This window comes from Electrophorus electricus, chromosome 6, assembly GCF_041902795.1.
Source record: "Electrophorus electricus isolate QZ-2024a chromosome 6, ASM4190279v1, whole genome shotgun sequence".
NCBI lineage: Eukaryota > Metazoa > Chordata > Actinopteri > Gymnotiformes > Gymnotidae > Electrophorus > Electrophorus electricus.
In genome coordinates, this window is record NC_137502.1 from 35,757,732 (window position 1) to 35,783,379 (window position 25,648).

At 40.5% G+C, this 25,648-nt stretch overlaps 1 pseudogene; it reads right to left on the reverse strand.

The window, feature by feature from the left end:
- Positions 1-2,912: 2,912 nt before the first annotated feature.
- Positions 2,913-24,908, reverse strand: LOC113567827 (alpha-tectorin-like; annotated as a pseudogene).
- Positions 24,909-25,648: the final 740 nt, after the last annotated feature.

Below are 25,648 nucleotides of genomic sequence, written 5' to 3' on the forward strand. Positions count from 1 at the left end.
TCTGCAACTAGGGTTAGCTAAGGTTACAATTAGTGTTAGGGTTTTTCCATTGCTCCATAGTTCAGTTCTGAAGCTCACATGCCTATTGTAGGAACATTTAGTGGTGGAGGAGATGGGCTAGCTTTAACTCCCCACACACATCAGTGAGCCTTGGGTTTTCATGACCATGTCAGCCCCCACCCCACACTTCACGCACTTTAGGGTTGCTCTATGTATATCCCAGCTCTTGATATGTGCCAATGTAATGAGATAATCAGTGTTATTTGCAATATATGAGAGAGAGAGAAACTTGCATTGACATACTTGAGATTTCAAGAGAAACATGACATTTTAGAGACAAGTGCTTCATCAACTGTTCACAGATAAGATGCAGAAAACAGCTGTGATAATAGTTATGGCAGTCTCAATTTATGGAAACATTCAATGGAAGGAACATGAAAAGTTGGAAAAATTCCAGGGAATGAAATCTCAGTTCAGAAGAGATACAGTCCAGAAGACAGCAAAAAATATTGCTCCACACCCTGAAACTCTCAGGCCCCAAAAAAAAGAAAAAAAAAGAAAGGATGTCTGGCTTGAGACATCACCTGTAATTTACAGTAATCGTGTTAGGGTGTAATCAAAGGGAGATCACCATCCCAAACATGGTTACAAGAATAAGATATGTTACTTCCTTTTTATGGTTCAGATTGTAGAGGGAGTTTTGCTGTCTGGCTTGACACATCACCTAATTCTAGACACCAATCTCACCAAATCTCTGATTTTAGACTTTTTCACTAACCAAACAAAATTAGAAGAAGCTCCAGAAAATCTGCTCTTCCAGTATTTAAAGTGAAATTAGACAAGTTTGGGTCTGAAGCTTTGACTGTGAATATTAGATTCCTAAACCTGGTTTAAACCTGCTGAATATGAAATAATAAATAAGGCTAACCAGCTAATGTCTAATACATATACAGGACTTGCCAGACTGGCAAAGGTAGAGGGTCATCATCTTACTCCTATACTACAAACTCTAATCTCATTTGAGTCATTCTCATAGCCCACATATATAAACAAATCTTCAAAAGTAAAAGTGTATAAGAATCTGTGTTGCAGAGCAGGACTGAGGATGTCTGTGTGCAAACCATCAGTGTGTGCAAGGTCTGCATATTTGCAGAGGTTGATTAACAACGGCTAATAGATTAAACATCTTTAATGGCTTTAATGGCAACATCTTACCATACTATTTCTTTTTTTTTTTCCTTGTTAGGGATGTATGGCAGACAGTGAGGGCATGTTTGTGTGTGTATCTCTTTACCTGTCAATTACTCTTAACAGCCTTATATGGTGACACATTTCTTGAGAAGTTTATAATTATGTAGATTAATCAACATTCATACAAGAGTTACTACAAATTCATGAATTTTTGCAAGAGACCTCCAGACACCTGAAGTCACAAAGTCCTTTATGCAAAGATTAGTGAAGGACCCATCATGCACTCTTGTTCCCATTATTGTACAAAGGCCATTTGGCAGATTATAAACATATTTTGTTATATGAGCCAAAACTAGTTCTGCAACCTCACTCATACATAAATATACTTAAAAAAAAAAAAGAGGAATATTGCACCTGGTAGCAGCTGACATTTGATCAAAATGAGATTTTCAGACTTTTTATGGCTTTTACACATACTTTAATTGAACCAGTCAATCTACAAACTGATTTGGATAATATTATGGTGAATGTGTGCACTGAATTTTCATGTCTGTACATGTAGCAACACACCTTGTCATAGTAATTACAGCACAATCAAGTACCATGCATAACCAAGGAAAGACTTCCATTTTCAATTTAAAAACAATTATTGAGAGATGCTAAAAAATGCTATTTTTACATGTATTCTTAAACCAAAGATTTGCTAGTACAATTTTTTTTTAAAAATGTTGTAAAATCCTTATGCCAATTGCAGTGAATATTTCAAACCACAACATTCATGTTCTTCTTTCACCAGTCATTTTCTCTTTTCAGTTTGTAACATTGGAGGCTAAGCAGGTCGTATGAACAAGTGGAGTGTGATAAAGTGAGGTTTATTAACTTGAAACACCAGATAACGTAGTATACAGGCTAATGCAAGGGTAAACACAGACAACATCCACTACTAAACAAGGGACATATATACTCACGATAACAACGCAAAATGAGGACCAGTTGTGATACACAGGGAGGGTGTGGCCATAAGAATGAACACACACGAACGCACGTGCACACACACACACACACACACACACACACACACACACACACACACACACACACACACACACATAGACATCTGGGAGGAGGGGCTGTACCATGACACAATTAATAATATCTGATTGCTTTTTTATTTCAGTTAACAATAGCAAACTTATTATACATGCTCTTGCAGAACCATTTGAAGGTTAATATCATGGAGAATTAAATAAAGATTGTTGAATTAATCAGAAAGATTAAAGTACTAAATAAAAACTGGTAAATCATTTAATCAGAGAGATACACTAATTGTGTGTTTCTAGATATGTTCTTTAAGAGCAAATTAGATTTTAATTCTATTCACTCAATGTTTGTGCTCCAAATGTCATCAGAAAGGGTCTGGGTAGTCAGGAGATCCCCAGTGAGACTGTAATGTGCTCTAGAAGTTAACATAAATAGGAAGAGGATGACCTTATAAGGACAAATGACATCAAATTTGTCAGAGTATTATATTGTCATGGCCCTATTATGGCAAAGTGCAATGGAGTTGGGATATTAGTACAGAGTAAAGCCGCATTTCATTTGTTAAAGCCTATAACCAGGAACTTTTACTCCTCGCATCCTTATTCTGCGTACTGCATGAGACTATTGAAGAACACACACTCCCACTAAAGTTAAATGTGGTAGCAGACCAGTGTGATGGTTCATCTTGTGCTTCTGGAGGTCCAGATAAAAGGCCCCACAGAAATGGAGGTGTCATGGATGTCCACAGACCTGACTGCTTTGTGGTGGTGTCCATTGTAACAATGCTGTAAAAAACAAAAATAAAAACCTGTTCAACTGCTCTTTAACACAAATATCCAATCGGCTAATCACATAGCAGTCACTCATGAATTTAGGCATGTAAACGTGGTCAAGATGATCTGCTGAGCAGATCAAACTGAGCATAAGAATGGGGAAGAAAGCTGATTTAAGTGACTTTGAATGCGGCATGATTGTTGGTGCTAGTCAGGCAGGTCTGAGGATTTTAGAAACTGCTGATCTACTGGGATTTTCACACACAGCCATCTCTAGGGATCACGGAGAATGGTCAGAAAAAAGAGGGAATATCCGATGAGCAACAATTCTCTCACAGTTCAAGTTCAAGCACAAATGCCTTGTTGGTGTCAGAGGAGAATGGCCAGACTGCTTTGATCTGATAGAAAGGCAACAATAACAAATAACCACTCGTTACAATCGACGTATGCAGAAGAGCAGCTCTGAATGCACAGCACATAGTACCTTGACACAGATGGGCTACAGCAGCAGTACACCACACCTGGTACTACCACTTTCAGCATAGAACAGGAAAATGAGGCAACAATCCCAAAGCTTCAGAAAAACTGTACAACTGGAGACTGGAAAAAACATTGCTGAATCTCAATTTCTAGTGTGACTTTAGGATGATAGAGTCAGAATTTGGTATAAATAATATAAAAGCATGGATCCATCCTGCTTTGTATCAACAGTTCAGGCTGGAGGTGGTGATGTAATGGTGTGGGGGACTGTAACGATTGGCCACCCTTCTAGCATCCCTGTTTTAATATTTCCCTGTCGTCAAACTCTTGAGGATCGCATTAGAAATATATTATGAAATACATATTATTTATCCTGCTTGTTTATAACTGTCTTAAATGAGACCAAAGAACAGTTTTCAGGAGACATTTTATTCAATTCTATTTACTGCTGAAGAACCTGAATTTTGCAATTTAATCAACCTGTAGAAGTGGAACACCATTTTCACCCATAAACAGGTTCATAGTCCATATGGGATGAGTTATGAATTTCATGTTGAATGAAAACCATTTAAACCATTTTAACACAAAGAAAATCATTCCTTCTGCATTACTGTGATTCACACTACTGAACAGTTTTCCAAATATGCTTCCTTCTGTATGTGGATGCTTACAAAAAGTCCTTCTGATGGATTGCTTACCTGTTCATCAACTCAGCAACTAGGGTTAGCTAAGGTTGCAATTAGCATTAGGGTTTTTCCATTGCTCCATAGCTCAGTTCTGATGCTCACATGCCCATTGTAGGAACATTTAGTGGTGGAGGAGGTAAGCACAGGCAGTCTGACTGATCTGCAGCTACACAGACACCTTTCTATCATTGCCCGCATTAACATTTTCAGCAAGCTATGCTACAGTAGCTGTTCTGTTTTATCAGACCAGATGGGCTAGCATTAACTCCCCACACACATCAGTGAGCCATGACCATGTCAGCCCCCACCCAACACTTAACACACTTTAGGGTTGCTCTATCCCAACTCTTGATATGTACCATTGTAATGAGATAATCCGTGCTATTTGCAATATATGAGAGAGACAGAAACTTGCATTGAGGTACATGAGATTTCAAGAGAAACAGGACATTTTAGAGAGAGGTGCTTCATCAACTGTTCACAGATAAGATCCAGAAAACAGCTGTGGTAATAATTAATAGAAAAACATTGTCTGGTCTGATGAGTCCCGATTTCTGCTGTGACATTAGAATGATAGAGTCAGAATTTGGTATAAACAATATGAAAGCCTGGATCCATCCTGCTTTGTATCAACAGTTCAGGCTGGAGGTGGTGATGTAATGGTGTGGGGGACTGTAACAATTGGCCACCCTTCTAGCGTCCCTATTTTAATATTTCCCTGTCGTGTCTTTGTTTTCCTTTCCTTCCTTGTTCGGTTCCTTGGTTTTGTTTTCTCTGCCTCTCGTCTGTTCCTCAGTTCTAGTGTGTGTTTTGGTTGTCACTGTTATGTTCACCTGCGTCTAATTAATCCTTGGTTGTTCTGGTTATTTAAGCCCTGGGTTTTGTCTTCTAGTTTGTCGGTTATTTTAGTAAGTCACGTTCCTTCAGTCATGTTTATATTATACTCATAGTATTGTCGTCGCCATTGCTTTTCAGTTTACTCCGGTCGTGTATGATTTTAACCTCAGTGTTACCCCCTTGCCTCGGTTTATTTCCCTTCGTGCTTGTATTTCCCTCATTTAATAAACCGCCTCCTGCATTTGCATTCTGCCTCTTGCCTCATTCCTGCTGGAATCGTAACAGGGACATTTTCTTGGCACACTTTGGGCCTCTTAATACCAAATAAGTATTGTTTAAACATCATAGACTACCTGACTAACTGGTTTCTTGAACATGACTGTGAGTTCACTGTACTCAAATGGCCTCCACAGTCACCAGAGCTCAATTGAATAGATCACTTTTTGGAGGTGGTGGAATGAGATGTACAGCTGATAAATCTGCAGCAACTACATAAAGCTGTCGTCAATATGGACCAAAATCTCTGAGGAATGTTTCTAGCACCCTGTTGAATCTGTGCCACAAAGAATTAAGGCAGTTCTGAATGCAAAATGGATCCAACTCAATACCAGCAAGGTGTATAGACATTTAAAAAAATGTAAAGAAATAAAGACTTCCAAAAAAAACCAACCCCAAACATTCTTTTGCACAAGGCCCAATTAAATATTTCCTTTTGAAACATATTTCACTGCAATTTTTGCTATTATTGTTGTTGTTGTGGTGGTGGTGATGTCGATATGGCTGTTGTTATTATTATTAGAAGTAGCAGTAGTAGTATTAGCACTTCAATATTGTACTATTACTAGTACTAGCATTAGTATTTCTATAATGTATTTTTTTGTATTTCTAATGTATTTCTCATCCTTACTCTGTATTTAACTGTATGATGCATTGACAGAACATGTCAGAACTCACCATTGCACAGTTGTTGTTCTGCAGAAGGCAAAGGTGAATGGAGCAGTGAAGGAAGACCTTGTCAAAAGGGTATTTGTCAAAGGCGAACATCTTGAAGGAGAACTGGGCTGTTGTGGAGACACCGTTCTGAAGGACTCGCACTGTTTTATCTTCTGGACACCTGGAAATATTTGGCATAATTGAAATGACATGTACAGGCAGATTTCTACTCAGTTAAACTGACTAAAAATAGAAAATGTGATGGCAATGTGGGATACTTGATTTGCTGCTTAGCTCTGGGTTTGCCAACTTATGCTATATGAATGGTGATGTACAGTGTTTGGGAGATCTCCTCTCATGGAGAGTATGGATCCAGCCTCAAATTAATAGACCTGACTTAATCTTTCAGTAGCTCCTTAATATTAGAGACAGATGTGTTGGTGCTAAACTCTGCAGCCTGTAGGTTTCCAAGAACCAGAGTTGGGAACCCCTTTTATGAGTACAGAAAGCCAAAGTGCCTTACTGGTTAATAATAAGGTCCCAGCGGTCAGTATAGTTGTGGTAATTCTCAGGGGTGGCCCAACATGAATCAATCACTGTAGCAATCTGATGGCTGTCCACCCCCTGGACAATCACTGCCACATAGATCCTCTGGTCGACTTCTACGTCTGCTCTGCCATTGTAAGGGTGGGAGAAACCAGGATCCTGATAGGGAATCATTCTGACCTGGTACATCCCCACACCACCTTGAAGGGTCTTGTGTACTATGCTGTAGAAAAGTACAACCATAGATGGATTAATAGCTGGCAAAAATGATAAACAGTGACATCCACATAAATATGTACAAGTTTATTTTGTAAAAGCTGTTCGACAGTTCACATCTTTGAGATTTCACTGGGCATTTATGAGAAACCCCAGGCAATAATATATCTCACCTCTGCAGAGGGTTGAGTTCTGTTGCCATGGTGATTAATTGAGTGAGCTGGTAGATGCAGGAGAAGTGCAATTCCAGAATTTTCCTTCTGTTAATGGGGTTTCTTGATGGGTTAACGTTGCCCTGGACAGTGTTCTCGTAGATGAAGTGGGTGCCATTGGCCTGTAAAGATTTTTATTTTAGATAAAATTTGTAACATTTATTGTACTATGATGTTTGTGCCACAGATGTGGGTACCATTTTCAAAATGGAACAGTAGCCTGTATGAGTAGTTTTTATTGTACCATGAGGTTTGTGCCACAGATGTGTTTATTATTATCAAAATGGAACACCAGTCTGCCATTCTGGACTGTTCCTCTGCAGCTGGGGTCATTCAGGTGCAAGCTGTTACCAGGAAAACCAGCTTCAAAGAGTTGACAGCGGGACAGAGATATGGTGCCAGAGCTGCCCTCACACACTTCAATAGCATCTAGAACAAAGCGAGGAGATATGGAAAAAAATTAGCATCAGATACGATGTTGCTCTGAGCACAATTCCACACCAGTGTATTAAAATATGTATTTACCATAAGACTCGGGGTGTAGTCTAGATTCATCCTGATTACAGAAGCAGCCATAGACACCATCTGTCTCCCCACACCACTCATCTTCAGTGCAGCTCAGCTCCTCACAGGGGTCCACCCACACTAATCAGAGGAAAAATCAAGAATGTTAAATAGACAGTGGAGTCAAGATTTTGTTTTCTAATAAATGTGCCAATGAAAATGTTTTCATATATCTATAATAATCATCTCATTTTATGTCATAGTTTTTAAAGAAAGTGCTTCACACAAACACATAAAAATACTGAAAGAAATAAAATAATAGTAAAGCTTTTTATAGCCTGATATCAAGCACTTCAGTAAAGCTTAAGATATATATGCAGAGAGTAACTATAATAGTCATTGTAATAAATATGAAAAAAATCTAAACAATTTAACTTAAATACAAATCATTTAACTAGAAAAGAAAAACTATGAAAGGGTTAACATATAGCAAAACTTACAGCAAGACAGTTCAGAGCGCCAGTCTGAGATCTGGAGCTGCATCATGGTACAAGCAGCCTGATAGGCCTCCACAGCTGAACACAGCATGTCACTGGTTGATGGGTAGGCACAAAGGTCATACACACAGGAAATGAAGTAAGGGGCAGGGTTGACATGGCCATGGCAGAGGTGGAAGGGTCCACTGGTGTTAGTGATGATGCTGCAGAGGTCAGAGTACCTCAGTCTAAAGGGACAAGTATTAGGATCTGCTGTCTGGTCAGTAGCACCACACCTGGAAAAAAACACAGAATGGTCAGGGACTTTACATGGGACAGTGAAACTGAAAACTGAATTTTACTTGGATGATGTTGTTTCAAAATAAAGTAGTCTCCAGGATTTGCTCTACATATCATGTTTATTGGAAACAGTTGCTGAATTAGTCACAGCAACTGTGAGTTCCTGCACACATTGTACAAGGACACATTGGTACACATTGTGCACCTGTATCTGTGTATTGTCATTTCAAAGAATGCATTTATTGTTCTGTTTTTTCCAGATAGAGTTAGAATGTATCTACCCTGGGCTGCTGGTGTTTGATTTCCAGCTGTTTCCGAAAGCAGTGTCATTGGGTGCCAGAGCTCCGCTGGGCAAAGTCTTGTCATCTGTTGGGTCTCCATTATTGTTTCCACACACTCCACAAACAGATCCACGGAATCTTGGGCCCAGTCTCACTGAAAGTGTAGAACGACCATCAAAGTACACCAGGAGCTTACTTGATGCATTCACAACCACAAAATTTAGCTCCTGATGAACTTCTGCCAGATAACTGATTTGAAAAGCAGATGAATTCACAATATTCCCATCAACCTACAAAGGGGAAAAAAAAAGTTAATAAGAACAGAGAGATGGAAAAATATCAGAATTTCACAAGCAGGGGAGCACAATGCATGATATTAATTAATACCTTCACTCTCCCATTTTGTCCAATGGAAATCTGTGTGTGCTAAGCTCCTTGACTTAGCCACACATCCACTGCAGACACAAAGGACACGGCCATGTTCCCACGGTGTATGTTGGTGGCCACCACACGGAATCCCAGCTCATTATTATCCACATACCCACAGGTCTGAGAAATCTCATATGAACAAGTACCCTGGAGAAAAACACATTATTGAACTTTACAGAGTAGTAGATTTCAGTTCAGTTTCACTGAATGGCTCATTTTCCCCGAAATGGAAGGCCTTCATGGATTAACCTCCACTAGAGTAAGATTTTAGCCATGTTCTTTTTATTTGAGCTTTCTATCCATTTTATATGATTGTGTATTTTTGATTGCTTTAGTACATATATTACACATTTATGATTATATCATCTGCTTTTTTAAAAGATAGAATCATATTAATGAAAAGAGAGCCATGAAGCAGCTCATTCTTGCCTGAAAGGTGGCCAGAGCTCCATCAAAGGTGAGGTAATGGGGGTCCCCCCACACCATGCAGGAGGACATTTGGCTGTAGCAGCCACGCTGGCCATTCCTGACTGCACACTCCTCAGTGGGAGAGCAGGAGGTGGAGAGGCAGCGCAGGTCATTAGGAGCAAAGCACTCACAATGTTGAAAACATCCTGGAGTCCAGAACTGATTGCCAATCTGGAAAAAAACACCTTGGATTTACAAAGCTGCCTCAGAGCACACCAAACAATTTCTCTCCTTTGGACAAAAGAAACCAAAGTGGATAAGTTCAGCCATTTTGCACAACGCCATGTTTGGTATAAAACAAATGCAGAATATCATTACAAACACCTCACAGCAGTCATTACAATAGGAGATTGAGTAATGATGATTTGGGCATGTTTTGCCAGAAGAGGGTATAGTCATCAAGTCGCCAAGGTGACCAAGAAGTGGATTTTATGCCAAAGTTCTTTAGAGAAATCAAGAGAGCAGGTGTCCCAGAGCATTGACTGCAGTGTTATATATTGACTTTGGTGTTATATATCAGTTTTAGGATCGTTCACATTTTAGAACAAATTGTCATTTAGTATAAATTTATTAATGTACTTGCAGATTATTAATTGCAAAATATAGGAACCCACATGAAAGTAGAGTCCATTGTACAAGCAGCCACACTGTTCCACTGGTACACAGAGACCTCCACTCCTCACGAAGCCTTCATTACAGAAACAGCCCTCTGAACATGTCCTCTCACATACAGCATCAACGCTGCTGGCACAGGTGTGCCCACAGTCTGTACCACACAGCTCGTAGTGGCTGTTCACGGGACACTCCACGCCTGAGAAATTTAAGACAGAATTAAGAAACACATTGTGCTGTATCACCCTACTGTGCAACAGTAGATATACCTCAATAACAGGTGTATAACGTCCCACATACTGTGAGAATTCTTAAGAATTTTATATGGCTGTATGACAGACAATACATCAGAGGATCCCTCATTTTAAACCACATAAACTTGCAAGACAGTGCTCTGCAGGCAGGCTCTTTCCTGGTTTGCACCAAGTGACTTACGGCAGGTCGTGTTCTGTCTCCAGGGGTAGATAGTTGCTTTGGCAGACTGGCAGGCACTGACATAGGTTTGGATGGAACGGCACAGAACATCGTTACTGTACCCAGAGAGGCAAACATCAAATGCACAGTTGTTGAAGTAGGCCTCAGGACCCACATAGGCATGGCAGAAGCCGAAGGGACCCTGCCTGTCTCTGAGGATCTCACATTGAGTCCGTGCCCTAGTTTGGTCTGGACATGATGGACAGGAGTCTCCACACCCATCACTGCACAGTGTGTCATTCTGCACTTTCCAGCTGGCTCCAAACTGGGAAGCTGAAGTGCTCAGTGCACCTGAACGCGTGAGGAAATCGTCACGTGTCTGGCCATTGTAGTTACCGCAAAGACCACATGTGACTCCACTGTAATTTGCTGGCACAGTGATGCGCACCACCCATGAGCCATCATAACTCACACTAAGGCCAAAGTCAGTTGAAATGAAAGTGTTCTGTTCACTGGAGTAAATGGACACTCGGCCAGAATCAAGCAGGACAGGAAGGTGCCTGGTCTCGTTATCAATCTGATGAAGAGAAAGCCCAACCATATAGATTATTACAACATAGGGATGTGCCTCAATATATGATGGCCTTATAACCATTCCCCCATGTTCAACATGTCTTCCAGTGCATAATATTTGCTTTCATCTTCCAGCTAGTATAAGGTAATTAATAATGTACGATGACCATTACTTTCATGGAGGATCTCCTTAATCCACCAGCTGTGGCTGTCCTCCTTACCTCAATAGTGCCATGCATGTCGTGTGAGATGTGCAACAGATGTCCTGAGACATTGACGTAAACTTCAGCAGTGATTGAAACTGGGAGTCCATTCCATGCTTCATTCCTTGCTGAAACCTGGAAGTACGGTAGTCGTCGAGTATTATTACAGTTGCCAGTATGTATTGGCATGTGCCCTGGAAGTCAAATGTGCGGCCATCGAAAGAGATGTAGTGGGGGTCCCCTGAAGCAGAGCACGTGGCACGGGGTTGAGGATGGCAGCCGAATTCTCCCCCAACAATACTGCAGGTTTCCTGACCGCTGCAAGATGATGGGACACAGTGAACTAAACCTGTGGTCCCGTCACAGTCACACAAAGACTGGCACTGCTCGCCATACCAGAAACGCTCTCCACCCTGCCTGTAGCGCCCTTCATGGAGACAGCCACAGCCCGTGGGGGGCACACAGCGTTCTCCACTTAGCAAGAGCCCATCGTTACACTGACATCCTTCCTGGCAGTGCTGGGTACACAGGAAGGGGAATGATAGACTAGGGCACGCAGCAGGGCAGGAAGTGCCACACAACTCATAGTGGCTGTTGACTGGGCAGGGGAACTCTGTAATCAAAAAGAGATCTAGTTAGCTTTTGGCTGTTCGAAATACTTTACCAAGTGTGGACAACTACTACGCAGTGATGTACTATGACAACAAAGATTAGTTTGTTTTACACTGTTGTCCAGTACTCACCACACTTTGTGATATTTCTCCATTCTCCCACTCTAATACCATTTTGCTGGCAGAGTACAGAGTAGCCTCTCAGCACTTCGCACAAGGACTCTCTGGCTCCCCCGGTCTGTTCCAGTGAATGGGTGCAATCTGCTACCCATTGCCTAGGGTCCAGGCTGCTGTGACACTGAGCAAATGGTCCACGTGCTGAGGCCATGATGCTGCAGTTCTGTGTGAATTGGCTGGTATTCTGATAATATCCCGTTTGCCAGATGCCTGCGGACTCCACGCAGTAGGCTGAGAGGGACCCATCTCGCCAGCTATCCCCAAACACCCGTGAGTCATTAAGCAAGACTCCGACTGGGCTGTAAAACTCATCTGCCTGGTTGCCATTCAAATTCCCACACAGACCACCAAGTGAGCCATTGTAAGTGCTGGGTGCAGTGATTCTGATTAGGTGTGGCCAGTCTGCTCGCACAATTACACCAAAGGTTGTCTCCATAATGATACCTTTCACACTGCTGTGGTAGATAAGGATTCGACCACTGGCAAGTGCGAAGGGAAGAGAAACCACTTGTCCACTCACCTAGGGGAAACAATGTTGGCAAGAAATGGTTGATTATGATCAAGATCCTAAAAAAACCTGTAGCCCAGCAGCTAAGGATGGGCCCGCTCGTTGACTCTTTGGGCCCCCTCGTTGAGTCCTCATGTGGTTTCTTCCTCAAGCTCTAGGAAGTTTTCCCTTGCCACGGTCACCCTTGGCTTGCATAGTGGGGGCTTGGACTCAGACATGTGTAAAGCTGCTTTGTGACAGCGGTTGTAAAAAGCACTATATAAATAAATTTGATGATGTATTATGTCCAGTGGTTATCCTATTGTTAATATTGTTCTACAAATGCCATTAGAAAACATTGAAATAATTTAGTATCCAGTGTAAAAAGTGAGCTTACCTGTGCTTTTCCTCCATCTGCCATCTCAATAGAGACCTGAGTTCCCTCTGCGTCAAACCTCAGCACCCTAATAAAGTCCTGTGGACCTCTGGGCACTTTCTGCACTGTCACTTCAAAGTTTGGTAGCTGGGATGGCCCCATTACCCTAGTCAGGGTGAGTCCACAAGCTCCTGGATAACTGAACATCACTCCATCAAAGGTGTGATATGTGCCTAGTCCTTCCACCAAGCAGGTGGAATAACTGGTGGGTCTGCAACCTCTTACTCCGTTATACAATCCGCACGTCTCCTGTCGACCACACTGGTGATTCTGGCAGCTCATTGCTCTATTGCTGCAAACGCACTGTCTTCCACAATCTGCACCCAGTACCACAGACTGGCCTTCAGCATAGTAGAGTCCTTCAAAAGTGCAGCCACAGTTAGCTTCAGGAACACATTCTCCAGCACTCAGGACATACCCTGCATCACAGATACAGCTCTCCTGGTTTGGCAAGGGGCAGCTTGAAGGTGCAGAAGGGTTACTGCAGGTCGCAGGGCAGCTTGTTCCCTGGGTTTCAAAGTGACTGTGGGCAGGACATGGGATTTCTGCAAGTAAATGGAAAAAGATTGGTTATGGATTTTGATAAGCTGGAACAACGATTTCCTATCCTGTACACTTATTCATGACATATGGAAAACCATTAAGACCCCTACCACAGAATCCTGGTCTCCTCCACTGGCCCAGCTGAATGCCCTGCTGCTGGCACTGAGCAGCATACACGTTGAGTGCCTGGCACAGGATTGGCTGGTATCCTCCTCCCACACAAAGATCATAAACACAGTTCTCTGTAAATATCTGGGGTGCCAGCCTTGATTGGCAAGTGGAAAAAGGGCCACTGGAATTTGCTAGGATTCCACAGAAGGCTCCACTCCTGTAAAGACTGGTCTGAGCTGTGGTACAAGATGAACAAGCCAAACCTGAACACCGAGTGTTCTGACAGACAGGATATATGTCTCCTGGTACTTTCCAGGAGTTTGCAAAGTCCAGATCTGAACTCAAGATCTGTCCAGATGGTGTGCGGAAGTCATCTTCTGGATGGTGATTGAAGTTGCCACACAGGCCACAAGTGGCATTCTGGTAGTCGTAAGGTACACTGATGGTCACATAGTGATTTGAATCATATGTAACAACCAATCCAAAATCAGTACTGATGGCCACAGAGAAACCAGACTGATAAACTTGAATGGAGCCATTGTGGAGGCTGAAAGGTGCTGCTGCAAAGCTTCCATTTACCTGCAGAGAAAACAGTAGAAATTAGAGTAATATACAAAATCAAAAGAGTACACTGATGTAATGTCATGATGCGGACCTTGGCCTGATATTGATGATCTTTCACTAGTTCCAGTTCTTCGTTATAGACAAATACTCTGACCAGGCGTGTCCATGCCACACTTGTACTACCACGATTCTCATTCTTGCCTTCAATGCGATAATATGGTAATCCCCTGCCACAAACCTATAGAGAAAATCAATCTCATATTCAGATCCTTTTAAAACAGACTCCTTCATATTAAATATGGTTTTCTCTCATCCAATCGCAAAAAAAATAAAAATCAGTGTTAAAAACTAAACCTCAGACAGGACGTAGGTGCAGGTCCCTTGAAAATGAAAGATTTGATTGTCAAAGGTGTAGTAGTGGGGGTCCCCAGAGATGGTACAGGTCTGGCGCTGAATGTTTTGGCAGCTGTACTGGAAAGCAGCAGGACGGCAGGCTTGAGAGAAGGTGCAGGGCTGTGAACTGCACTGGAGACCCCTGCTGCTACAGGTGCATCTCTGCTGGCAAGAGGCATCTGTCCAAAAAGAGCTTCTCTGTGGCACAGTACCACCTGATAGAACAAAACATTTCAGTTAGATCCGAAGTAATTCACTGTGAATCTATCAAGAAATTTTACATGCATAAATTGCACACTACCATTAAACAGACATGTTTGTGATCCCTGGTCTACACGGAAGGCCCATCTGCCTGTCACGTTCACGTTGCTGCTGTTTGTGAAGCTTGTGTAGTTGTATTGAAATGACCCAGGAATAGAGAAATTGTAACTCCCGTCATCGGTACCATAACCAGCCTAGCAAATGACACACAGCATATAATAATCATATATATGCCGCATGTATTATCACCCTTAAACATAAGGGCATTCTAAGCTTTTCATTCCCATATTGTGCTCACCTGTACCAACATACTTGTTGGAGCAATCTGACCATAGTTCATCAGTATAAAGGAGAGATGGCCATCTGAAATCAAAACTACTTGGAAAGATGGTTCCTGGAAAAAACAAAAGATTAAAAAGTGAGACATATTTTAAAATCTAACTAAACTTAGTCCATGTACAATTTTTCAGTCTAGCTTTCGGTTTATCATTTTGACTTAAAAAATTCTCTCGATACCACTAGTCAGGAATTCAGTTCACGATTTAATTAAGCACATGACATCCAAAGTTTTCAAAGTCATTTCTTACTGTTCCTGAGTTGGGATAGTAAGCTACTCTGGCCCACGTTGTAACAAAAACCCACGTTGCTCTGAATCTCAGCTGAGCAAAGTATTGGTAAATATCTTGGGTAGCTTGAGTAAGAACACTGCCAGAAGTGTACTGCCGATATGAGATGACTCCTCTTCCTCGAAAAATGCATGTCCAGAATGGAGCAATGATGTCAGGCACCCCATGACGAGGGAAAGGGTAAGAAACACAGCTGTCCCACACATTATCAAAGGTTAAGTATCCGTTCTCATTGATCTGCAGAAGAAAACCACATTATATTTCACATGAATTAGAAGCCCTTTGCTTTACCAATGACAGTCTACAAAAATCAGATTGACATACACATTACAGCTTGAGACAGCACCAACATTAAAAAGTATAAAATTTATTTAGATTGATTTACATATGTTTGGCTGTATGTTTTTCCAAAGAATAAAAACGGCTGCACCAAAGAGACAGCCGGTGAGCGTCCATCACTCATTATGTCTCCAACTCCAAATGGATAGAAAGGCCCTGAGACACAAAAGATAAAGGAAGATTTAATGTCACCATATAAAACTGAGTGCTCAGAATAATAACTTTTTAGACATTTGTTTATCTCCATTAACAATCTAGTTCAAAGAACAGTACAAACTTGTAGTTGTGAGTCAATTAGCAGAGAAGAACAGTACTTTTGGCGCTCACACACATTTGTTCAGAGTATACCTACAGTAAAACCCCCAATGTCCTTTCAGTTCACGTTCTGAATTGAAATTTAAGACCAGACTCTCAATTTATGCAAGTATGGAAGACTTACAGCAAGACAGGTCAGCACGCCAGTCTGAGATCTGGAGCTGCATCATGACACAAGCAGCCTGATAGGCCTCCACAGCTGAACACAGCATGTCACTGGTTGATGGGTAGGCACAAAGGTCATACACACAGGAAGTGAAGTAAGGGGCAGGGTTGACATGGCCATGGCAGAGGTGGAAGGGTCCACTGGTGTTAGTGATGATGCTGCAGAGGTCAGAGTACCTCAGTCTAAAGGGACAAGTATTAGGATCTGCTGTCTGGTCAGTAGCACCACACCTGGAAAAAAACACAGAATGGTCAGGGACTTTACATGGGACAGTGAAACTGAAAACTGAATTTTACTTGGATGATGTTGTTTCAAAATAAAGTAGTCTCCAGGATTTGCTCTACATATCATGTTTATTGGAAACAGTTGCTGAATTAGTCACAGCAACTGAGTTCCTGCACACATTGTACAAGGACACATTGGTACACATTGTGCACCTGTATCTGTGTATTGTCATTTCAAAGAATGCATTTATTGTTCTGTTTTTTCCAGAACGTATCTTTAGAATGTATCTACCCTGGGCTGCTGGTGTTTGATTTCCAGCTGTTTCCGAAAGCAGTGTCATTGGGTGCCAGAGCTCCGCTGGGCAAAGTCTTGTCATCTGTTGGGTCTCCATTATTGTTTCCACACACTCCACAAACAGATCCATGGAATCTTGGGCCCAGTCTCACTGAAAGTGTAGAACGACCATCAAAGTACACCAGGAGCTTACTTGATGCATTCACAACCACAAAATTTAGCTCCTGATGAACTTCTGCCAGATAACTGATTTGAAAAGCAGATGAATTCACAATATTCCCATCAACCTACAAAGGGGAAAAAAAAAAGTTAATAAGAACAGAGAGATGGAAAAATATCAGAATTTCACAAGCAGGGGAGCACAATGCATGATATTAATTAATACCTTCACTCTCCCATTTTGTCCAATGGAAATCTGTGTGTGCTGAGCTCCTTGACTTAGCCACACATCCACTGCAGACACAAAGGACACGGCCATGTTCCCACGGTGTATGTTGGTGACCACCACACGGAATCCCAGCTCATTATTATCCACATACCCACAGGTCTGAGAAATCTCATATGAACAAGTACCCTGGAGAAAAACACATTATTGAACTTTACAGAGTAGTAGATTTCAGTTCAGTTTCACTGAATGGCTCATTTTCCCCGAAATGGAAGGCCTTCATGGATTAACCTCCACTAGAGTAAGATTTTAGCCATGTTCTTTTTATTTGAGCTTTCTATCCATTTTATATGATTGTGTATTTTTGATTGCTTTAGTACATATATTACACATTTATGATTATATCATCTGCTTTTTTAAAAGATAGAATCATATTAATGAAAAGAGAGCCATGAAGCAGCTCATTCTTGCCTGAAAGGTGGCCAGAGCTCCATCAAAGGTGAGGTAATGGGGGTCCCCCCACACCATGCAGGAGGACATTTGGCTGTAGCAGCCACGCTGGCCATTCCTGACTGCACACTCCTCAGTGGGAGAGCAGGAGGTGGAGAGGCAGCGCAGGTCATTAGGAGCAAAGCACTCACAATGTTGAAAACATCCTGGAGTCCAGAACTGATCACCTTTCTGGAAAAAAAAAAATCACAGTGCCATCCTAATGAGAATACTTTAGAGGTTTATTAACAATATAAAAGCTTCAGTCAGTCTCAATCACTGGAGGCTTTGAGTTTAATCTGCTCCAGATGAATATTCCAGTTTAAGGTTTCACACTGATCATACTTCAGATGCAAATGTTCTAATAGTTATAAAAAATTAGCTTTAAGTTATTCTAAGTAAATTAAAATAATTACCACATTAAACAAAAATCCAAAATTGGCTCAATGTTAAAAACACTGCATTAAGTAGGTATTGTTCCAAAGCATAACAATAACATTTAATATACAATAAGAGTACAATAAGACCACGTTGAGGTACAGAAGACAGTTTACATTATCTCACTGACAACTTTTGATGCAAAACTTAATAACAATTGTGGAAGAGGCCATAGAGAATCCATGCTCTTATCTAATGAAATTACTTTAAAGCTCTACTTTAAAGCTTCCAAAATGCAGGAATGCATTTAACAATCTAATGTAATTTCCTTAGGTGAGAGAAATCAATTTACGTAAGACATCAGTTTTTTCAAACAGTAGGGCACTGTACTGTAAGCAAGTTAAAATTGTTTAGAACTTGCATGAAAATAGAGTCCATTGTACAAGCAGCCACATTGTTCCACTGGTACACAGAGACCTCCGCTCCTCATGAAGCCTTCATTACAGAAACATCCCTCTGAACATGTCCTCTCACATACAGCATCAATGCTGCTGGCACAGATGTGCCCACAGTCTGTACCACACAGCTCGTAGTGGCTGTTCATGGGACACTCCATGCCTGAGAAATTTAAGACAGAATTAGGAAGCACATTGTGCTGTATTACCCTACTGTGCAACAGTAGATGTAGCTCAATAACAGGTTTATAATGTCTCACATACTGTGAGGATACCTAAGAATTGTATATGGCTGTATGACAGACAATACATCAGGGGATCCCTCATTTTAAACCACATAAACTTGCAAGACAGTCTCTTTACTGGTTTGCTCCAAGTGACTTACGGCAGGTCGTGTTCTGTCTCCAGGGATAGATAGTTGCTTTGGCAGACTGGCAGGCACTGACATAGGTTTGGATGGAATGGCACAGAACATCATTACTGTACCCAGAGAGACAAACATCAAATGCACAGTCATTGAAGTAGGCCTCAGGATCCACGTAGGTATGGCAGAAGCTGAAGGGACCCTGCCTGTCTCTGAGGATCTCACATTGAGTCCGTGCCCTAGTTTGGTCTGGGCATGATGGACAGGAGTCTCCACACCCATCACTGCACAATGTGTCATTCTGCACTTTCCAGCTGGCTCCAAACTGGGAAACTGAAGTGCCCAGTGCACCTGAACTTGTGAGGAAATCATCACTTGTCTGGCCATTGAAGTTACCACACAGTCCACATGTGGTTCCACTGTAATTTCCTGGGACAGTGATGCGTACCACCCAAGAGCCATCATAACTCACACTAAGGCCAAAGTCAGTTGTAATGAAAGTGTTCAGTCCACTGGAGTAAATGGCAACCCGGCCAGAGTTGAGCAGGACAGGAAGGGACCTGGTCTCATTATCAATCTTAAGGGGAGAAAAGGAAATCCTTCAAATGTTTTATATTTTATATTTCATTATTTATCGCTTATCCAATGTGATGTACATGTTGGTCATCATAAAGTACATGTGCTAGATTGACAGTACTAGAACCTTGATTGACCTACTCTACCTTGTGAGCTACAGGAACATTTCCCAATGTGAAGAGAAGATTTTTTCAATTTATAATTCTCAAAGTCTTTTCAAAGACATTTCCCATTAAGTCCTTTTTTAACTTTCTTCTTTGGCTGAGCCACACACTTTCAAAATAATTTAACATGAGAGAACATGCAGTCTATAACATGGATGAAGGGATAGAGGAGAACCCTATGACAGAGATATTTTTAAAAAGTCTATGCTGAAAAAAAAATAGATATAATATTTATTGCTTACCTCAATAGTGCCATGCATATTATGTGAGATGTGAACCAGATGCCTAGAGACATTAACATAAACATCAACAGTGATGGAAACTGGAAGTCCATTCCATGCTTCATTTCTTGCTGAAACCTGGAAGTATGGTAGTTGTCCAGTATTATTGCATACAGTTGCCAGTATGTATCGGCAGGTGCCCTGGAAGTCAAATTTATGCCCATCGAAAGAGATGTAGTGGGGGTCCCCTGAAGAAGAGCATGTGGCATGGGGTTGAGGTTCTCCAACAGTACTGCAGGTTGTTGTCTCTGGATTAATTGTTACTGAAGAGTTGCTCTCTGTATAGTAGGTGTCTGTATGGTTGTTGTATGTGAAGTAGGTTTCTGTAGAGTAGTTATCTGTAGAATAAATGCCTGTGGTAAATGTCTGGAGAGAAGTTGTCTGTGGAGTAGGTGCCTGTGGAGTAAATCTCTTTTGCGTTGTTGTCTGAGGAGTATATGTCATTAGGGTAGTTGACTGTAGGGTAGTTGTTGTTATAGTATCTGTCTGTAGAGTAGTTGTCTCTGGAGAAGTTGCCAGTGGCATAAATGTCTGTGTAGTAGTTGTCTTCAGAGAAGTTGTATGTGTAGATGTTGCCAGTGGACTAGTTGCCTGTAGATTAGTGGCCAGTGCAGTAGTTGCCAGTAGAGTAATACTCTCTGGAGAAGTTGCCAGTGGAGTATTTGTCAGTAGAGTAGTTAAGTTTAGAGAACTTGTCTTTGGAGAAGTTGCCAGTTGAGTAGGTGTCTCCGGATAATTTGCCAGTGGAGTAGTTGTCTGAAGAGTAGTTGTCTGTGGAGAAATTGCCTGTGGAGTAGTTACTAGTTGTGTAGTTGCCAGCAGAGTTGGTGTTCTTGGAGAAGTAGCAAACGGAGTCCTTGTTTGTAGAATAGTTGTCTCTGTAGTTATACTTCCAGTAGTAGTTGTTGTGTCTAGTGAGGCTGTTGTTTTTGTAGTTGTAGCTTCAGAAAAAAAAAAAAGTTTTTAATTTTAATTTTAATTTTTAATTTTTTTAATTAAGTTGGGTTTTTTTTTATATTAATAATACACTGGTATACACATGTTCTGACTCTCATTGGGTCCATTAAATGGTTCTAACAAAACCTTATATTTTACACAATAAATTCCTTTGCGTGCTTTTAAAGATGGCTAAAGGTTAAGGTGATGTCTCCGCTGAGCGTTTGATCTGGGATAGTCTGCAACTGCTTTGCACCTGGTTTCAGTACAGTCTTGTGTCCTAGAGCCTTGATAAGGCCAAGGAACCCTGGTTTTATTTTACTTAATGCAATCTTTAAACCAAATGCCAATTCAGCTCACCAAAGTATTAAAAGTTAAAATATTAACATCAGAACAACTACCTGTAGAGCCCTACCTCAGACAATTTTGTCTTTAGACCATTGTTTCTCAATTTTTCCTGCTCATGTAGGTTGATTACTAATTCTTTTTAGTAGTTAACAATATATGTTTTTTTTTATAGGGAAAAAAGGCCTAACACCAGTATATTGATGAAGTCCTCATTACACATTAGTCTGCTGCAGGAAATGATGTAATTATACACAGAATGAAATATCAGACATTCTGTGCCCAACCATTACTGAGGACCAAGTTCACTCACTTCTCTCATAGCAACCTCTAAGAACCACTACCTCACATGCTTCTTAGTGACTGTCAAGTAGGCCCATCCCTCATTCAGAATGTCACTGAATTAAGCCCTGAATTAAGCACCTCCAGAAGATTCAACAGTGAAGTCTGACATCCCAGACCCACCCTCCTCCAACTTCACTTTTAGACCACAGAACAACTGCTTATATTAAACCTTTGTCAATCACTCCCAAACTAAAAATCCATACTGGCATCCCCAGAAACTAAGGCTGTACCTCACCCCATTGGCACCATTAATGCATACTCAGTACCACCAGTTCTATATGGATTTAATGCACTCCATCAACAGTAGACATTAAAATAAACTTCCTATACCCATTGCATTGCCTCGCCAATTACTCCCTAAACCATGAAATTCATACTGGCATCTCCATCGTTTAAGGCCATACCCAGCTGTTAATTTGAACTCAGTACTGGTTTTATTTATTTAATTCTGCAATGCTTAAATCAGTGCTACTTCAGCTTGCCATGAATTGCCTAGCAAACAAACCAATTGTTTTTGCAGCTGGTGATTGCAGCAGTTGAGTTCTAAGATCTGTCACCACATAAATTTTGTTTTTCTTCATTGCTACTGTTAGTCAGCATATCCTGGTCTTAGCAGAATTTTGCTTAACCTTCACATTACAGGTATATCATTCACATTACATTTTTAATAGCATAAATTATGTTATGAATTTTGAAGCAACATTACCAGTAAACTTACCATGTTGTGGGCTATGATTTACGTGGAAGGCCCATCTGCCTGGAACATTCACATTACTGCTGTATGTGAAGACTCTGTAATTGTATTGAAATGACCCAGGAATTATGAAATAGTATCTTGAATGACCTGTGTCATAACCTGCCTAGCGGGTCAAGAGAAAAGGGGGAAAAATAAATATTTTATGTGTGCTTTAGATATTAGAATGAGAGAATTACCTTTTGCCACTAAAATATGCTTACCTCTACATTCCGCTTGGTTGGAGCAATCTGACCATAGTTCATCAGAATAAAAGAGAGATGGCCATCTGATATCAAAACTACTTGGAAGGATGTTTTCTGAAAAATGTCAAGTTGCAAAAATTTGTGAGGCATGACATATTTTACCATGAGACATCATGAATTTAGTATTTTAAAATTAGTTTTGTTTAACTGTCTTATTTTTTATACTTTGCTGGCAGTTGATAGAAAATCTACAGTTCTCCTGGTACCCATAGGTTTTAGAACATTTTCTTACCCCGCCTGTGGTGGCAAAGTAAGCCACTCTATCCCATGTTGCAACAAAAACCCAAGTTGATCTGAATTTCAGCTGAGGGAAGTACTGGTTGATGTCTTGGGTAGCTTGAATAAGAACACTGCCACTAGTATATTGCCGATACGAGATGACACCATTTATTTGATTATTAATATCTGTCCAGAAAGGAGCGATGATGTTCTTCCCTGCATTAGCAGAGAACTGGTAAGGAGTGTAGCTGTTCCATGCCTGGTCAAAGGTTAAGTACCCATTGTTGTTGACCTGAATAAATATTTAAAGATTATGAAAGAAAAAGGAAATTAGATTTAAATTCGCATTAACCAGAAACATGCTATTCTTACCAAAGTGACTAATTTCTTTGGAGATAAATCTAATTTTCTTTGCTCATAATTATATGTTATTATGCAATGGATTTGTATTTATCAAACATATAGCTCCATATATTTGCTCATTTCAATATATTGTTTGATTTGAGTATTAATTTATTTGAGTGGACCATCAAAACAGACCATTCATAGTAAGTATAAATGTGTGCACTGTGTATGAAATATGAGATTTAAATCATGCCCATTACAGATGAGTGACTGCATAGTGATCGGTGAGAATGGCTGAGTGATTACAGAATGACTAGGGAGAGTGACCGTGATTAAAGCACATAAATTGTTCATGGATGAAACTGCATATAGGGCTCATGCATACTCAGAGGGTTCTATTCAGAAGTGGAAACATTTCTAATAAAAGGAAACACAGTTAGACTGTCTCACATATATTTGGTTGAACTTTTTTCCAAAATATATAAATGGCTGCACAAGAGAGATGGGCGGTGAACTGCCATCATCCATCCGTTCATTCACTATATCTCCATCCCCAAATGGATAGAAAGGGCCTGAGGCACAACAGATTATGTAGTTCCTTTTCTTTAATACTTTCAACAATAATTACAAAAATTCATTATTAAATGGTTTATTAATTTAATAACATTCATCTGATATATTACAATTCATCCATTTAAATTATTATCCAAATGTAAGGACTGGAACCTTTGTGTTTACCTGAAGTGTAGATTGTTTTTGCTGGAGTGGTAGTTGTTTTTGGATTAAAAGTCATTGTCTCTGGTGTGGGAATAAAAAAAAAAGTTTCATTATCTTCAAATAATCTGTTCTCTCCTCATCCACAGCCACTGAGTAGCCTTTTCAGATACTTCTGATAATTACTACCCTACCCTTAACCTATAGCCTTTAAAAACACATTCCACAAGCAAAGATTTATAGACTTAGCTACCATTCCCTTAGCACCTGTCTCCACTGGCCTTAAATATGCCTGTCACCTATGTTCTCTTACCTCAGCCACAGGTCTACATATTTTAGCATCTTGAGCATCTAATCAAATAAACTTGCTAATGAACTAAACACCTGATTATGCAGCTGTGCTTCTTTCTTAGACCCTAACAAAATCACCTCAATACTCACTTTAGCACATTGAAATTCCTCAACTGATCTTGCCAGCAGTAGCTTCAGCACCCGTCTCCTTCCTGCATGTTTTCTTTTTACAACTGACCAACTTCTAGACTTACTGGGCTTAACCTTTATCTTTGCCTACCTAAGATTATCATTTAACTTCTCTAAAAAAAGCCACACTAGGTGCATGGCAAAGTTCTTGTTAGCGTTGTCATGTCATTCATGTATGTCCTCATTGGAAGCAGCCAGGTACTGTCCTGCACTCTATCCCCATCTACAACCCAGCTAGAAGTTCTAATCATCACCCCATCACCATCATAAATACCAGCAGTGAAATATAACATTCCTACCATTAGACTTATTTCCAATCACTGCCAGGACGCTCCTGTGTTAAAACTGAATATCTACAAAATAATCATGAACCAGCCTTCTAATCCTGTCTTGTGCCTTCGTTAAGAGATTATTTTGTACTTGTCTAGGAAAACCACATTTAAGTCCCTACCCTCTTTCTTTGCTGTCTGAACCTGATGCCATATTATACTGCTATGTTCCAAACAACCTGAAAAACCTGAGATGCCTGCCTTTTGCTGATGTGTCAATTAACTTATTTACCTTCAAACATGCAGCCAGCTTCCATGCAGTCACCCTAAAGGAAATACCTGTACACAATTCAGAACCCCATAAGGTCCTGGTACAGAACCTGACTTTGCATAGTGCACCATGTCCTGAACCTCACTCCACTTAGGTGGGCTCACATCCATTTCCTGCTCTGTCACCCATTGGTGGAACATCTGCTGGCAGCTCCAACTCCTTTATCTTATCCTTATCCAAGACACACTACTGTCATGCTCCTCTAAATCCCTCTTTCCATCTTTTAGCCTCCCAGATTTCTCCTTGCCATATAAGATCTTCATTAACTTAAATGGATCCCTAAAGAAGGCTGACCCAGCACACTTTTCCTCAAGTCCTCTGCTCTTCTCAGCACCCCTAATCTACTTTTCTATTCTTTCTGTGATATATGAATCCCAACTCTTTACTCCTTTTGTTAGAATGTATTTCCAACTGGTTTTGATGGTTTATGCTGACATCCTTGGGCCAGAAAAAGGACGGGCCAGTCATGTCCTAACTGTAGTTTAGGTGCCTAATGGCTTATTATGGCTATATAGAGGCTTTCAACTAGCAAGATTATAACTAGTAAAAATATAATTTTAGCCAATGATGTTTATAATCTTTTATATCTTAATGTAAACAATTTTATTTACTTTTCAATGATGCTTTGTTATTGATGTGTTGACTAGCTGAATTTTGATGTTGAGTTGATAGTTTTAGTGCTAAAATTGATACTTTAAAGGTATTTGTGACTACTGAATCCATTTAACAGTAATCTCCTTTGTTCAATAATAGGTGATGATTTACAATTATATTCTAGCCATTGTCTGACATTTGCTAATTGTTATTTCAACTAAGTATGGAAAGATCAGGTTTATAAAAATAGCTGGGG